Source organism: Ictidomys tridecemlineatus, chromosome 1 (assembly GCF_052094955.1).
Source record: "Ictidomys tridecemlineatus isolate mIctTri1 chromosome 1, mIctTri1.hap1, whole genome shotgun sequence".
NCBI classification, from domain to species: Eukaryota; Metazoa; Chordata; class Mammalia; order Rodentia; family Sciuridae; genus Ictidomys; species Ictidomys tridecemlineatus.
The window spans coordinates 151,781,178-151,797,605 of NC_135477.1; the positions used below are offsets into that span (position 1 = coordinate 151,781,178).

A 16,428-nucleotide genomic window follows, 5' to 3' on the forward strand; every position below is an offset into this window, starting at 1 on the left:
CTTGGCTCTGGCTTTAGCACTGAGGAACTCTCTGTAAATTCCTTCCCATTCCTGACCCTTGACTTTCTCATCTGTAAAATGTGGCTTGATGATTTCTAAATCAGTGATTTCCATAACTTCAAGACTTCTATCCTCATGAGTCCCTGATTCAGATTATTTTGAAAGGGAAACACTTTTTCTTTTCGGGGCTCCACTTGTCTTTTGGTCTATCTTTCAAATAGCTGCTGGCCTATGGCCTTAGTGTAGGTAGAGGAGTTAAACAAGCCTTAGGAAAACCTGTTGAAGGTGGATGACTGCCCCCGCATGCTTATTTTTTATTTTTTAGTTGCAGTTGGATACAGTACCTTTATTTTATTTATTTTTATGTGGTGCTGAGGATCGAACCCAGGGCCTTGCATGTGCTAGGCGAGCGTTCTACTGCTGAGCCACAACCCCAGCCCCTGTTTTTTCCTAAAATAATTTCTTCTAAAGCATATGGTTAATCACCAAAGTGTGGCCTATCTCTCAAAACTTTCTGCTAAGGACAGGAATGTTCAGGACTGAGAAGGGAACATGATTTGAGTCAATGACTTCCAAGGTGGTACAGCATCTGAATGGCAGAAGTTGTTATTGATGTTAAAATCTTTCCTCATGAAATGATGTGATGTGTTGTACAACATTTTGGGTTTGCTTTAAAATAAGTTGGGGTGTATGTGTGAGCGCGCGTGTGTGAAACAGAAGAGAGTAGATGTTGATGTGCGTGATGAGAGTGGGTCTGAGTACAGAGGAAACAAAATTGGCCAACTGTTAAGGCTGGATGATGGGCATGTGGGATTTTATTACGCTAGTTTTTGTATTTTTCAAAATATGTTTGAAATATTCCACAATAAAAGCCCATTTAGAAACTGGCTGCAGCCTTTCTACTCTCATTTCCCAGTGCCCATCCTGAGGACCTTCAGGCATGGTGACATAAACCTGGTCACTGTGATTTTACATCTCTGTGCCTTTACATACAGCTTCATGTGTCTGAGGCCCTTTCCCTCTTTCTCCCCCCACAGTTCAACACTCCTCCCGAATGGCACAACCTTGTTTACTAGCCTCCATACTTAATCACACCACACTGACATTGTGTTTTCTTTTCTGTTTCCTCTGTTGGTCTTTGACCTCCTCAGGACACTTCTTCATCCTACCAGAACATGGCCAGTGCTTGGCACATGATAGGTACTTAGCACATGCTTACAAAAGGAATAATAACAACCAATTTTTGAGCATTTACTAGGTGACAGACACTACACTAAACTCATTACATAGCTTTTTCATCAAATCCTCACCATAAGCGGGTGCTATTAATCTTATCATTTCCCTTTAATATCTGAAGAGGGTGTCAGGAGGTCCCTTTCCCAAGGTCATATGCTAGCAATTGACAGAGCTGAGATTGCACTCAGAATGGAAACCACTCTGCTCCTCTTGCATCTGGAATTCTGCAAGACTTCTCCACATTATACAACAGTCTCCAGGAATTAAGGAACTTGGTTTTAGGCCCAATTTTGCTACCAAATTGCTGGGTGACCTTGGTGAATCACCTCTGCCCCCAAGGCCCAGTCTCCCGGGGAGAGTATCTGTGATCTAGAGGACCACGTGATCCGAAGGCCCTCCCAGCTTCAGCTCCCAGAGAAAAGGTTTCTCTTCCAGGTTTGGTTTCCTGCCGCGAAGCTGGCTTCCCTGTTTGGGAACCTCCCCGCTCCTCAGGCTCTCTCAACCTCTTTTCTTGCTAATGACCGTCTCCCAGAGCTGAGCCGCGATCCCCCACCGCAGCCCGGGTCGCCTCCTCCCCTCTCCCTTCCTGGCGGGCTGGGATTTCTCGGGTCGTGCGGGTGGAACACTGGGCAGGTGGGAGGGGGAGCCCGGAGCTGCCCGGTTCCTCCGCACGGCTTCCCGGCGCTTTCTCGGCCCCCTCCCCCCACGGAAACTCAGCCTCACACTTTCTAGGGATGTTCCGCGGACAGACGGAGTCAGGGACCGCCGCTGCCAGCCGCGGGCACCTGGGTTAGTCCGTGGTGCTGAGCTGGGGTGGCGGTCTGGGCAAAGAGGGGGCGGCGCATTCCTTCCTGCCAGCTCAGACTAGGCCCAGCTCGCCCAGCCGGAGCCCAGGACCCTCCTATGCCCGGTCCCCTTCTGCCCTCTTCCCGACTTCCAGCTGACACCCGCCATTGCACCGCCAGGCCTCGGCCAGCCGCAGACCCGAGCCAGAGACGCGCGGTGGTGACTAGGCCCCCCCTCTCCGGCTCGCCCCTGCCCCAACTCCGGGAAAAGCCGAAACCCCCCAGTCCATGCCGCCGCCCACCCGCACGGAACTCCGGGGGCGCCCCTGCCTGCCCCTCGGCTTTGTTTCGTCGCTCGCCAGGACGCCGCCGGCTGGGCAGAAGCTGTCCGCCGCGGCGGTGCTGACGCGGGGAGTGGAGCCGGCGGGGGAGAGGGACTGTCCTCGGCGGCCGTGGTACTGAACCGGGACGGGAAGAGGAGAGGACCCCGCCGGGCGGGCGGCCCCAGTCCACCGGTGCAGGGCGGACCCCGGGAGGAGGACCCCGCCCGGCACGGCGGCTGGCCCCGAGGTGCTGCTGAACCGTGAAGGAGCCGTAGCGCCCTCCGCCTCGCCCCGGAAGAGCCAGCGGCGGCCGAGAGCTGCCGAGAGAGGGAGAGGCCGGAGGAAGCCGCCTTCGGGGAGCGCGGCAGCGCGGGGCCTATGGCCAGGGTCTCTCCAGCGAACCCGCTCGCGCGGAGGACGGGGCGGCTCAGCCACAGGGAGCGAGCGCGCCTTCTACGAACCTGTTGGAGGCTGCAGCTCCTCCGCGGCCGACCAGGGCGCCCGGGACCGAGGATCTGGCGCGCCTCTCGCTCCCCTCTTCCTTGCCTCCTCCGCCAAGGCGCTCCCTCCTGCCTGGGTTAGCACATGTGCGCGCGGGGGGCGCCGAGCCCCTCTTCTGTTCACCCCGAATGTCAGCCGAGCTGCAGGGCACCGAGCCGAGAGGCCTCCCCCAAGGGCTGACCCGCTCCCAGGGAGACCCAAGCTTCCTGAGAAAAGAGGCGGGGGCTGGCGGCGGGGACGAGAGAGGGCGCCAGCAGAGGTGGCTGTGAAATCAAGAGGGAGACTTGGGGAGTTCCCCACACACGCAGTTCTGCCTTGAAGTTTGGAGACTTAGGGGGGGTCCCTCACTAGGGCATCCTTTCTTGGATCTCGACCTCCCTCCCTTGCTCTCCCTCAATTTCTGTGGCCAAAAATCAAACCTAGGTCTTTATTTACACCTACCTGTTCTATTGCTGGCGCCACTCATTAGCCTAACTGCCTCTAGAACCTTATTCTTGTCACCAACCCTGCCCCAGAGAGATCTTTCTAAAAATACGGTGTTTTTAAAGTCCTTCACGAGAAAGACCCAGTACCTCCTTTCTGTCTGGTCCCATCATGACCGAGGACCACTCATTCTCAACAGGATTTTCCCAGTGCCTTAGTACCTACTGTTTGTTCCCTTTGGCCGCAATGTTCTTCCACCTTTATTCCTTTTGTTTAATCTGTAAGTTAAAGTGTTTGCATTCTCAGTGAAACTTTTCCTGCCCCCTGTGGCACAGTCACTCCTCTTCTGAGCCTCCCTCAGCTTTTACATGTCTCTACTAGATTTCCTATCACATCGTGTGACAATTATGTCTTCATCTATATCCTCAACTGACCAGCTCATGAAAACTGGCTCTATATTTTACTTTTCTCTGTATCTCCGTCTAGCATGACGAATGACACACCATAGATGTTCTATTAAATCTGCTGAATGAATCTACACATGCAAGGCTCAAAGTAACTTCCTTTCCTTCAGGTGATGGCTCATTTGGTTTACATATTTTTACCACAGACTTCAAGGCCCCACATGACAGCATTCCTGCTTTATCACCAACAACTCTTCTCTGAGTCAGAGACTTCCTCTATCATGACCTCCATTTTATACCAAGCTTCTTTTAAAATTAAAAAAAATATATCTTTTTATTTGCTATTTTCTCAGCTTGAGGTCCTCATTACCATGACTCATATGGCCAAATCTTGACATTTGGATTTTAGTTCAAACATCACCTCCTCAAAAAAGTCTTCTCCGACCATCTACCTAATAATGCTTTCTATCCCAATTACTCTCTAACATCATTTCAATTTTCTTCATTGTTTATTACTCTCTGAAATTATTGTGTAGTCATCTCTCAGTATCCATGTGGGATTGGTTTCAGGTGCCCCCACTGCTACTGCCAGACAAGGGGAAGTAGGGATAAATACAAGCTGTGGAGAAGGGTTTCAGAAGCTGAATTGAACCTTGAAGGATCCAGTGGGGATCTGCAGTCAGACAACAGGGGGAGAATGTTTTAGACAGAGGAAACAACATTCAAGGGCCTTGTGTGAAATTAAGGGACCATGAGAGATTTGATGCAGATGGAGTGCAAAATTGATATAGGGGATAGAGGGTGGGAAATTAGGCTGGAATTGGCTTGGCCTCTGCTACCATGCCTCTATCTCATAGACAGCAGAGAGTCACTGAAAAGCAAGAGGCCTGATTTAACAACTGCCATCACCACCTTAATCATCCCTACCGTAACAACACTAGATCAATCCTTTACAATTTGCAAAGTGCTTTCTGCTGACACTGGAGTAATGTATGCCTGAAGCTTCAGGAGGGCACCATACCTGTGGGCACATACTTACTGTTCTGGAACACCTTGTAGAAAACTTGGACCAATGAAAATGTTCCGTGACTGTTTATAGAAGTGGAAGAGACTGAGCGCAAGGAGTCTAGTGTAGAGGCAACTCCAGTAGTAGTTCAAGTAAGAGAAGGGATGAGAAGCATCACCCAATCTGTGAGTATACAACTCTTTGGACTGTTGACTCTAGAAAGTAAAAATTCACGGCTGTCTACCTCTGAGTACCCTGGGGAGGAGGCTGGGTTTAGTTTTCCAAAATGATTGCTGAATTATTTTAACATTTTCCTCTCCCACATACAGAAAAGCATATTGGCACGTAGGTGGCCAACACCCAGCCAATCCAGGACTTCCTCTATTTGATATCTTTTGACTCCTGGATTGTGGTCTTGATGGTCTCTATTTTGTGGCAATGATATTATATACCATCATTTGTTTCTATGCTAATGGTCGCTATGCTAATGAAACTCAGTCTTGGCTCAAGAACTAAAATCTACCTTCTTTTTCTCTCCACCTCTGGGAGATCCACATGGACCCTGCTAATGGCTATCTTACAGAGGACTGATTTGTATCAGTGTTACTCACTCTATGACAGCCATAAATTTCTTTTTATTCCTTGAATATACACCTCTCATTCTCAGCTCCGGGTCATGGCTCTTTTCAAGAATGACTCTTCTCAATATTCAGACCTTGGTATAAATGGCTTTTTCTCAGAGAAGGTTAACCTGCCCGCATTCTCTAAAATAACTTCTTTTCACCCCAACTTAGACTACTTGGTTACCTTCTTTTATTTTTGATAACACTTGCTCTTTGAAATGTCTTGTTTACTTTTTTTGTTGCTTATTTTCTGTTTCTTTCAGTGGAATGCAATCTCTAGGAGAGCAAGGAGCGTGTCTGTTGTGCTTATCTCTGAACACACTGTCTTAGTCTGTTTGAGCTACTACAATTCCTGAAACTGAGTAATTTATAAAAGAAAATAAATTTATTTTCTCACAATTGTGGAGACTGGGAGTCCAAGATCAGTGAGCTGGCATCTGGTGAGGGCCTTTTGCTGCATCCTCACAAGACAAAAAGGGGAGGACAAAAGGGGACAAGCACTGTATTCTCATCTAGCAGAAAAGCAGAAGAGAGCCGACTTGTCTTTACAGGCTCTTTTATAACATAATGAATCCATTCTTTGGGGGTGGAGACCTCATAGTCTAAACTCCCAGTATTGCTGCATTGGGGATTAAGTTTCCAAAACATAAGTTTTGGGGGACACGTTTAGATCAGAGTACCCACAGTGCTTGGAAAAGTGGCTCAGGGTGTGTGTTGAATTAGGAAGAATGAGGTCTTCTCCACTCTCCATATCTATAGTCAGTGTGGTACACAGCATCTCAAGAACTGCAGTGTATTGTGCTGCCCTGGGTAGTTATGGAGACAATTTCCAACATTGTCATTTTGCACCTAAATTATTTTCTTATTTTTTACTGATGCTCTCAAGAAAATTTATATTAATTTTTGAGGAGAAACAAAGAAAAACTGATAATCCTTGAACACATCTATCTCATCAAATCCTCAACCATTGGAAGGGAAGTGTTATCATGCCAAATTTATGAATGAAGAATCAGGGACTCAGAGACAAGCATAGCAAATGCCCACAAAAGTGATTCACTTGGATTGCATGATGGTTAGTCTCAGGAAATCAGTTCAAATCCATGTCAGAAAGTTATAGAAATCTTACACATGCAATTGAGGTATTTAAGAAAGGGATTAAGTATTGGCTGTGGGTAAACTAGATTCGAGTTTTAGGGCTGGTCTTATCTTTTGCTAACTTTGGGACATCAGGCAAACACCTGAAAGTAAAGTTCCTCATATGCAAATGAGAATAAAAATAGAGTCTACTTCTCAGGATTATTGAGAGGATGAAGTGGTAATGTGCCTGTAATGTGCTTCTATGAGAAGAGCTCAGTAAATGTTGGCTGCTATTATTGTTGCTGTTTTTGATGTGTATAGAAATTCAGTTTACTGTTTCAAGATGTTGCTGAGGGCATGCAGTAAAAGGTAAGATGCTTAGAGATAATTAATGTAGACCTTTATGATTGTATGTAAAATTCTTCAAATCAGAACACCGGAGAGTGATCCTCTTCTGATTGGAAGCAGGAACAGGCAAGGGTCGGCATGTTTCTACTTCCATGCACAGAGGAAATTACAGTCACACAGAGAAATGACTTGGCCAAGGTCACAGAGCTTGGATTTGAGCCCAGTTTCATCTGACCCTCAAGCTTTGGTACAACACAAATATTTAGTTCCCTCCCCTGGGTTCTGAAACCACAGCCCCTTCCCTCTCCATTGTGTCCATCACAAGGATAGAGAAAATCCATAGATAATCCCTAAATCTCATTCTAGGCCAATAATCACATCCGTTTATCTCTCCACCAAGCTGCTTATTGCATTGGCGGACAAGAGGTCCAGCTGACCAGGGTCCACAGCTTCTCTGGCTCTGCCTGGCTGGGAGTGTGAAATTTTCTAATGTCTCTGCCAAAGGCAGATCCTTGCAAATAGCAGACAATCAGTCCCTAACTCCCTGTTAGTGATGGCATCTCCAAGGGTGGAGGACAGCAATACCTATATCCCTTTGGGGCAAATGAGAGATAATACTTTGTAGGAATTTTTCCAATTTCAAAGACCAGAGGGGAAGAAATTTCTGAGCCTCAGTTTCCCTATCTGCAAAATGGAAATAAGGACATTTGCATTATAGAATCCTTGTGAACATTCAGTGATATAATGTTTGTGTAGCAATGTATGTTATCGGACCAGTTTGATATCAGTGACAGTTGAAGTCACCTACCAAAAGTAAAATATGGACACCAAGTACCCTCAGACAAAGTGAGATGCTATCCACGAAGGACACACTAATGTATCACAGGGTTGTGTGAGCACTGGAGTGTTCTTGTCTCACACACCTGAAGATGAAGTACGCAGACAACAGAGGGTGAAAATTTAGTAGCAGATTTATTAGAAGCCAGCAAGGAAAGAATCCCCAGCATGGGAGGGGTCCCACATCAGGGGCTGTCTAAGGGGTTTTATAACATTTTGATGAACTAAGCTTTCATTGGAGAGTCCCTCTTGATTGTTCTCTATGATTCACTTGTACAATTTTTATTTCTTATTCACATAATGGGATGGTTTAATGTGTTTGTTAACAAACACATTATTTATTTATTCTCTTGAGTTTTTCCTGTATTTGTTCCTTCCAACAAAAGAGTTGCTTGGGTTCAAAACAACTCTTTGAGGTTGCCTAATATTAGGGTGGTCAGGGAAGCCTAGGCAGCAGCAGAATGTATGGGCATCCAAGGGTGAGAGGGCCTTCCACTCAGGTGGCCAAAAACAAAACAATAGGCTTTAGCCTGGGGTTTTAATCAGGGTGTGGGGTCCCATTCTCCAAGGTCCCCATTTCTAAAAGAGTCTGTCTCCTGCCTCACTAGCTGACTTTGAAACACATTTGGAAGGCCTCGTGGGTGAAAAGGGTGGGAGTTGCAGAAGGAGTAGGGTTCTGGGTGTCATCTCGCCCCATCATTGTCATGAAAGAGGGAGAAGAATAACTTCAGCATAGAAGGGGCTTCTGGGGAGCCCTCAGAGAGTTTCATATGGACCTCCTGATACTGGGGGGCACTTACCCATGCCTGGAAAACCCTAAAGGCAAGAGAGTTGTTAACATTCATCATTTCAACAAATATTTATCGAGCACCTACTGTGCCATTTTAAAGTTCCAGATACTTAGAATGATCAATAAACAAAACACATAAAGACCTCTGCCTTTGAGGTGCTTGTGAAGGCAGGGAGATACACAATAAGCACATAAACGTGTCAGACATTTGTGATAAAATAAGACAGAGATGAAAAACTGAGGCTGTTGATATCTTTTCCTGAGCAGTCAGAGAATACTCGTTTGTAGGGTGATATTTAAGCAGACACTTGAAGGAAGTGAGGGAAATGACCATGTTTGTAGGGAACAGGGACTGCAAAGGCTCTGAGGTGGCCAGTGTATTGGAGGGTCTGTGAAGAAGGCAGCTGGCTGGAGTGGTGAGACTGAGGAGAAAGTGGCTGGAGGAAAGTTCAGAGAACTGGAAGAGAGAGCGCTTCCATGCTGTGGTGAGGACCAAGGTAGGTGTTCAGTAAACATTAGAGGAAGAAAGACAAGAAGAGAGGGAGGGAGGAAAGAAAAGGACTTGGGGTCTAGCGAGAGCTGGTTTGAATGCATCCAGGGAATGTTCCCAGTGGCGAACAGTAGGACTGCCAGGGACCTGCAGGTGGATCATGCCATCAGTCAGACTCAGATGACGGAAGGCAGGATGCCCAGAACCAAGAGCAGAGTAAAATGGGTTGACTTGGTGGGCGTATACTAAATGGGGGACCAAGAACTTGGGATCAGTCAGTGCTTGGCCATTTGGGGCAACTTTGGATTTTTCTTTTCTTTCTTTCTTTTTCCTCTTTTCCCCCACCCCCTGGAAATCATCTATGAAGTCAGAGACAAGTTGAGAAGAAATACATAATTTTGGAATTCAAGTCCCATCTCTGGAGACTAGGATGTGACTCAGTGTTAGAGCACTTGCCTAATGGGCATAAGGCCCTGGGTTTAATCTCCAGTCCCACCAAAACCAAAATACCATCTCGTCACTGACTAGTAAGGTGCTCTTAATCTGCTCATCTGGAGATGGTAGTTACTAGTATCTGCCCTTCAGAGAAAAGTGAGGCTCCAAGGAGATAATGGATAAAAGTAATTTGGTAAACTGTAAAAAGGTGTGTGTGCAAACGTATGCCTACACAACCACCTGAGCACAGATGTTGATAGCAGCTTTATTCATAATTTTGCAAAAATTTGGAAGCAGCCATAATGTCCTTCAGTAGATGAGTGGATAAATAAATTGTGATACATCCAGACAATGGAACATTATTTAGTGCTAAGAAGAAATGAGCTATCGAGGCATGAGTGGACTTGGAGGGAATATAAATGCAAATTATTAAGTTAAAGAAGACAATCCCAAAAGGCTTCATACTACATGATTCCAACTCTATGACATTCTGGAAAAAGCAAAACTATGGAGACATTAAAAAGACAAGTTGTCAGGCTGGGGTTGTGGCTCATTGGTAGTGTACTTGCCTGACATGTGTGAGGCACTGGGTTTAATTCTCAGCACTACATTAAAAAAACGAAGTGAAGGCATTGTGTCCATTTATAGCTAATAAAAATATTTTTTAAAAATATAAGTTGTTGCCAGAGGTTGGAGGAGGGAGAGATAAATGGCAAAGCACAGAGGATATTAAGGGCTGTGAAATTATTCCATATGATAGCACCATGGTGGATAATGCCATTATAGACATTTTCCCGAACCCTTAGAATGTACAACACCAAGAGTGAGTCCTAATGTAAGCTATGGACATTTGATGGTAATAACGTGTCAACGTAGGTTCATCAAATGTAATAAGTGAATAATAAATGTTCATCAAATGTAGTAAATCCCTCTGGTGTGGGATATTATAATTGGGAAGGCTGTGCATATGCTAGAGGAAGGGAGAGGCAGGTACAGATCTCTGTAAACTCTGCTCAGTTTTGCTGTGAATCTAAGACTGCCCTAAAAAGTAAAGTTTATTTAAAAATAGATGTGCAGACATGCGTTACGATCACCTGGGGGACAGTTAAGGACCTTAACATGTTTTCTCTCCAGGATTTCGTGGAACTTGTAGTCTCTCTCTCTTTTTTTTTTTTTTTTTAAGAAAGTGGTTGATACATTTTTTTTGAGAGAGAGAGAGAGAGAGAGAGAGAGAGAGAATTTTTTAATATTTATTTTTTAGTTTTCGGCAGACACAACATCTTTGTTTGTATGTGGTGCTGAGGATCAACCCGGGCTGCACGCATGCCAGGTGAGTGCGCTACCGCTTGAGCCACATCCCCAGCCCGGAACTTGTAGTCTTGAGTCAATTTCTGGCCATGTAACATCCATTTTCCTCCTCCTAAAAATATCCTGCATTTCTTATCTATGTGTGTTGGTTTGTATTGACTCCAACTCCAGAAGGTGGACCCAATGAGCTTAGACCAGCTGGTATATCTCAGCTTCTTCTTGACATCAAAGATTACATGAATATCAGCCAATGCCACATAATTCAAGTCAGCCAATCAGATGTAATAAGACTCAATTCCGAGATTTGTATTGAGCTGTTGGAGAAGGGGCTTGTATAACCCTTGGAGATCCTGACAGATGTTCTATGACCAAAAGGAGGGTCAGATTTAGAGTAAAGTCTTTTTTTTAATATTTATTTTTTAGTTTTTCAGCAGACACAATATCTTTATTTGTATATGGTGCTGAGGATCAAACCCAGCACTGTGTACATGCCAGGCAAGCACGCTACAGCTTGAGCCACATCCCCAGCCCCATAGAGTAAAGTTTTTAAGATGAGTGTTATAGAAAAGAAAGAGGAGATATGGGATGAAATTAAATTCTTGGTGGAATCATTTTACTCTCTGGATCAAGCCTTACCTGAAGCTATACCTACCTCTTCCCTTTCCTGTTCTATCAGACAAGAAATTCCCTTTATTGTTTAAACCAGTTTGAATTGTGTGTTCTGATGTGTTCTTGTTTTCTTTTTCTCTTTTTCCTTCTTTTTCTTTGTGGTAATAGGGATTCAACTTAGAGGTGCTCTATTGCTGAGATCCATCCCAAGCATAGGCAAGCATCTAGAAATGGGAACCAGAATGTCTAAATTTCCCCAATCCATAGGCAATTACGTCCCTTTAAAAGGGAACTATTTATTACTTGAAATCATGAGGAAATTTATCAAAGCAGGTAAGCACTCCAAACCATAAGTAATTAGAACCCTTTAAGGGAATGCTTAATCAAAATCAAGGGGACCTTACCAAAGCAGACAAGCATCTATAATATGGTACTATAATGTTCAGTTTCCCCCAGCCATGGTCAATTATTACCTCTTAAGGGAATTATTGTCTCAAGACCATGTCGCAGCTAATTTGTGACCAGGTCATCACCAAAGTCATGTCACACCCTGTGACTAATTCACCAGGACCCTCACATAGAAAATTTGCTGAGAGCTATACCAAAGGGTAATTAACCTTTTAAGGGGGACTGAGAGAATATAACAAGAACAAAAAGACTCAAAAGCTTTAAAACCCCCTGACTCTGTAAGGGCCATGTTGCCCTCCCAGAGGTGACCGTTTCAATCTGTCCTGAATGTCTGTACCTACCTTCCATCTTTCTAATAAACTCCTACTTGTTACTCTATGTGAATTATTTCTTCCTGCAAAATTGCAAGAACCAGGGGCTGTGGCTCTCCACAGTTCCTCTGGCCTTGTGGGTGGGTTCTTTCTGCAACATACATATGTATTGAGGGTCCATATCCAAGTATCCATATGAAAGCCTTGGATATGTATCCAGGACCATACTTGAATACACATCCGAGCATTCACACTTGAATACACTTGAAGATGCATCTCCAAGTATACATATGGAATGGAAAGGAGAACCAAGAACAGTACTAGGGAAAGGGATGAACAAAGAAGAGCCAAGGAGGCAGAGACAAGTGGAAATGCAGAGTGGGAGGAGAGTTAGAGGCATCCTGGGGCTTTGGAATGGGACAGCATCTTTGATCCTCTTTCTCCTTGGGTGAAAGGAAGGGCTGTGAGAAGATCCTGAGAGGCTGGGAAACAACCTCTTCTGGTGCTAAGGACAAAGTTAGCTGGACAGGCAGACCCTACAGCCAAAGGATACAGCAATATGGTCCTGACCTGTAGAAGAAGTTATTGGTTTCTGTTATGACTAATTTTATGTGTCGACTCAATGGGGCCTCAGACAGTTATTAAACATTTGAGTGTGTCTGTGAGGGTGTTTCTAGAAGATATTAGCATTTGCCATGTGAACCCAGTAAAGCAGATGGCTCTCTCTAATGTCTGTGGGTCTATCCAATCCACCGAGGTCCTGAATAGAACCAAAGGTGGAGGAAGGGCAAATGAACTCTGCCTGATTGCTCAAGGTCTTACACCTCTTCTGCCTTCATTCCCTCTCAGGCTTTCAGATGCTATGTCATGGGCTTTCCTGGGTTTCCAACTTACAGCTGCAGACTGTGGGACTTTTTAGTCACCATAATTATGTGAGCCAATACCTTACAATAAATTTCTTCATATATGTATATATGAAGAAATATACATCCCAGAAAAACAGAACCTACATACATGTAATATATCCCATAAAAAAGGAACTATATGTTTGTGCGCACATGCACACACACAGGCACACAGACACACACACACACACACACACACAAACCCTGTTTCTCTGGAGAACCCTGACATATACAGTTTTCTAAGAATAATTGGGGACCAGGAGTTGTGATCCTGAAAAATGCAAGATTTGGCCCATTTCGAGGTGTTTAATTTTAGAGGTCCCATTCCTTAATCTTTGTTTGGAAAGCCTTGATATGTCTGTTACTTGATGCACATTCAGAAGTTTCTTTCCAGATCAATGCTCCTAATATCCTGGCCAAATCTAGTGCATTCTTCCTTTTTCATCTTCCCTGCGACAAAGATAGGGAAAATATCGAGATGACATGAATCTTAATTATGGAGCCAAAGGATTGGTATCATGAACTGTATATTAGTTCATTTTAAATTTTTTATTCGGAAATAATTTCAATATTACAGAAAAAAATGGCAAGGATAGTGCAAATACACAAACACTGCCCTGGCTACTACTTATCTAGTAATTCATGCAAGAATACTCTGAATGCTACTTATCCAGACATGTGAGGAAAAATTGCAACTAATCACCTCCCAATTGTAAAAGAGAGTTGAAGTGAAAAGAGGGCGGGTAGTCTTAGAGCATATAGGCAAGTCTTATACAAAGGCTTGCACGAAAGTGTATTTCCTGGTAGAATTTGAGCACGACTCTAAAATACCTAAAAATGGACATCTTCTGGCTGAGGGCCAGCAATTTCTCCCTGGCAACAGGACCCCACATTTCCCACAGAAAACCATATCTTCCCCATTTTAAGGGGTTTGCTTGGGTGTGATTTTGCCAGGTTCTCTTAACCAAGGATGAGGCCTAGGTTGGTTCAATTAGAGTTAAACTGTTGGAATTAGGCTAGGAATTCTGGTACCAAGAGTTATAATTTTTGTTGGACAAGTGTGATGGTTCAAATATGAGCTTCCCCAAAGCTCCTGTGTTTCTACAGAAAGATTCAGAGGAGAAGAGATTGAATTATGAGAGCTGTAACCTAATCAGTTCATCCTGGTTTGAATGGACTGGGCCCTAACTGTAGGCAGATGGGGGCATGGCTGGAGGAGGTGGGTCAGTGGGTCCTGCCCTGAAAGGATTCATTTTCCCTGTGGCTCTTTGCCTTCTTCCTTCTCTCTCTGCTTCCTGATCCCCCTGTTAACTGAGTAGCTCTCCTCTTCTGGACTCTTCCCCCGATGTCTGCCTCACCTAAGACCCAGAGCAATGGAATCAGCCATCTTGGCACTGACACCTCTGAAACACTGAGCCCCTGATAAACTTTGCCTCTTCTAAGTTGTTCGTGTCAGCTATTTTGGTCACAGAAATGACAAAGATAACTACAACAATAAACAAGAAGAAATATTAGCCCAGGGATCTACTTGAAGTTTTCTTAGAAATATCAGGGTTACAGCCTTTTATACTGTAGAAGACAGAATTAACAGTGATAAAGAAACCAGATTCTTAGTGATGTTGTTGAGTTGCTGGATCTAGCTTTGCTGGAAGCTTGGCCTACTGCTAATACTTTTAAATGCCCATCAGCCAATAAATTTCTTTTACTTTTTAAAAAATGATCTCTTTTTTTTAAAGTTGACAATGGATCTTTATTTTATTTATTTATACACGGTGCTGAGAATCAAACCCAGTGCCTCGCACATGTTAGGCAAGTGCTCTGCCACTGAGCCACAACCCCAGTCCTCCTTTAACTTTTGAAAAGACATTTTAAGTGAGCTTCTTTGTTATTTGCAGCCAAAAGTTTGCCAATACTCAATACAAGAAGTAATATAGAGACTTGGGATATAATGTCAAGGATAATTTCCAGTGATGACAAATGTCCTAGTCCAGATCTAGAAGTAAGGCATAGTGTGGGGTGAGCTTTAAAGAACAAGGCCAAAGGTGCTGGGGTTGTGGCTCAGAGGTAGAACACTCACCTACCATGCTTGAGGTACCAGGTTCAATCCTCAGCACCACATAAAAATAAAGATATTGTGTTCACCTACAACTAAAAAACAAGTCTTTTTTTTTTTAAAAAAAGAGAGAGAGAGAGAGAACAAGGCCAGAGTTCTTCCAAACTTTCTGCTTCTGTCCACAATGAAGCATAATAGAGCCTTCAAAGAGTGATGGCCAAGAGTCCCCAACTATGAGGAGATGAAGACAGTTGCCTTGGAAAAGTCACATCTTCCCAATTTTAAGAACTGTGTTCTGCTTGGGATTGATCTCACCACGATGCTGGGGAGAGCGGAGACTGTATCAGGAGTAGATCCATCTCAGAAAGGAGGCAGGCAGGGGTTGGACAATTTTAGGGGCACCTCAAGCACTCAGGGCACATACAGAAGGGTGATACCCAGAAGGAGCAGTGGATCACAAGAACACACAGGTACTTTGTATTACTCACCTGTGATGGTGATGGTGACAGTGATGCTAATGCTGATGACGATGATAATAATGCTGATAATGCTGATGAAGATGATAGTATTTGTTGAAAATTAACGCCACATATGTTTATTGAAGTCTGCTAGTTTGGCACGTCCACTATCCATTCTCTCTTTTAACTATAATAGCATCCTTATTTTCCTTCATGCACTTCTTTCTCCATTATCAGTCCTTGTTATCTGCTCAGAGTTGAGTGGATCTGGAATCCAGGGTTCTGGACATGTCCATATGATCCAACATTGGCCAATGGGAGCATGATATCTCCCAAGGCACAGTGATTGGTTAAGGAGTAAACATGGAAACTAAAGTGGTCCAATCAGAGTCAATGAGGGCTAGTCTTCAGATTTGGCTAGACTTGAGATTTTTACTCTCTCTCCATCTCCCTCTCTCTTTCCCTCTACTCCTTCTTGTCTTCCCTCCTCTCTCTCCCACTGAGCTATATCCCCAGCCCTTTTTATTTTTTATTTTGAGACAGGATTTTACTAAGTTGCTCAGGTCAGCTTTGAACTTGTGATCCTCCTGCTTCAAAAGGAAGGGACTACAGGCGTGCACCATCGTGCCTGACTACATCCTGCCATTTTGAAGGGAAAGTTTTTCTGAAAATAAATCCAGTCTGGAGGACACTGGATCTGAGACAGAGAGAGGAAGGGAGAGAAAGAGGGGAAGGGGTGTGTGTGTGTGTGTGTGTCAGAGAGAGAGAGAGAGAGAGACAGAGAGAGACAGAGAGATTCAAAATGTTTGATGGTGTCATTTGTGCAATGTTCAGGTGTCTGAAGTTAGATCTTAAACTTTTTGGTAACACTTTGAATCAATAATTAGCCCCTTATTGTTTTTTGTTTGTTTTGTGTAACTTGCCATTAGATGGGTATCTGTCATTTCTAATAAAAAAATCCTAATGGTGTATTGTCCTACATAATCCTTATAATAGCATTATTGCCTGTAGACATTAAATTTTCCTCTTTTATAGATAAGGAAACTGAGGCTCAGAGTGAAAAGTGCCCCAACCCACACAGCTGGTAAAGGGCCGAGC

The 16,428-nt window shown here is 44.2% G+C and overlaps 1 protein-coding gene and 1 long non-coding RNA gene across 3 annotated transcripts in view; one reads left to right on the top strand and one right to left on the bottom strand.

Annotated features, from left to right (window-relative positions):
- Cplx2 (complexin 2) overlaps positions 1 to 3,075 on the bottom strand; it is an 83,172-nt gene extending 80,097 nt beyond the window's left edge. For both annotated transcript variants that reach the window (XM_021731559.3, XM_040273550.2), the window contains exon 1: positions 2,806 to 3,075. The gene's annotated coding sequence lies outside the window, so the exon portion shown is untranslated. The remainder of the gene's footprint in view (positions 1 to 2,805) is intronic.
- LOC144377750 (uncharacterized) lies at positions 1,422 to 5,700 on the top strand. The gene is made up of 2 exons (XR_013438796.1): positions 1,422 to 2,025; positions 2,202 to 5,700. It is a non-coding gene; the product is annotated as an uncharacterized LOC144377750 (long non-coding RNA).
- The last annotated feature ends 10,728 nt before the right edge of the window (positions 5,701 to 16,428 follow it).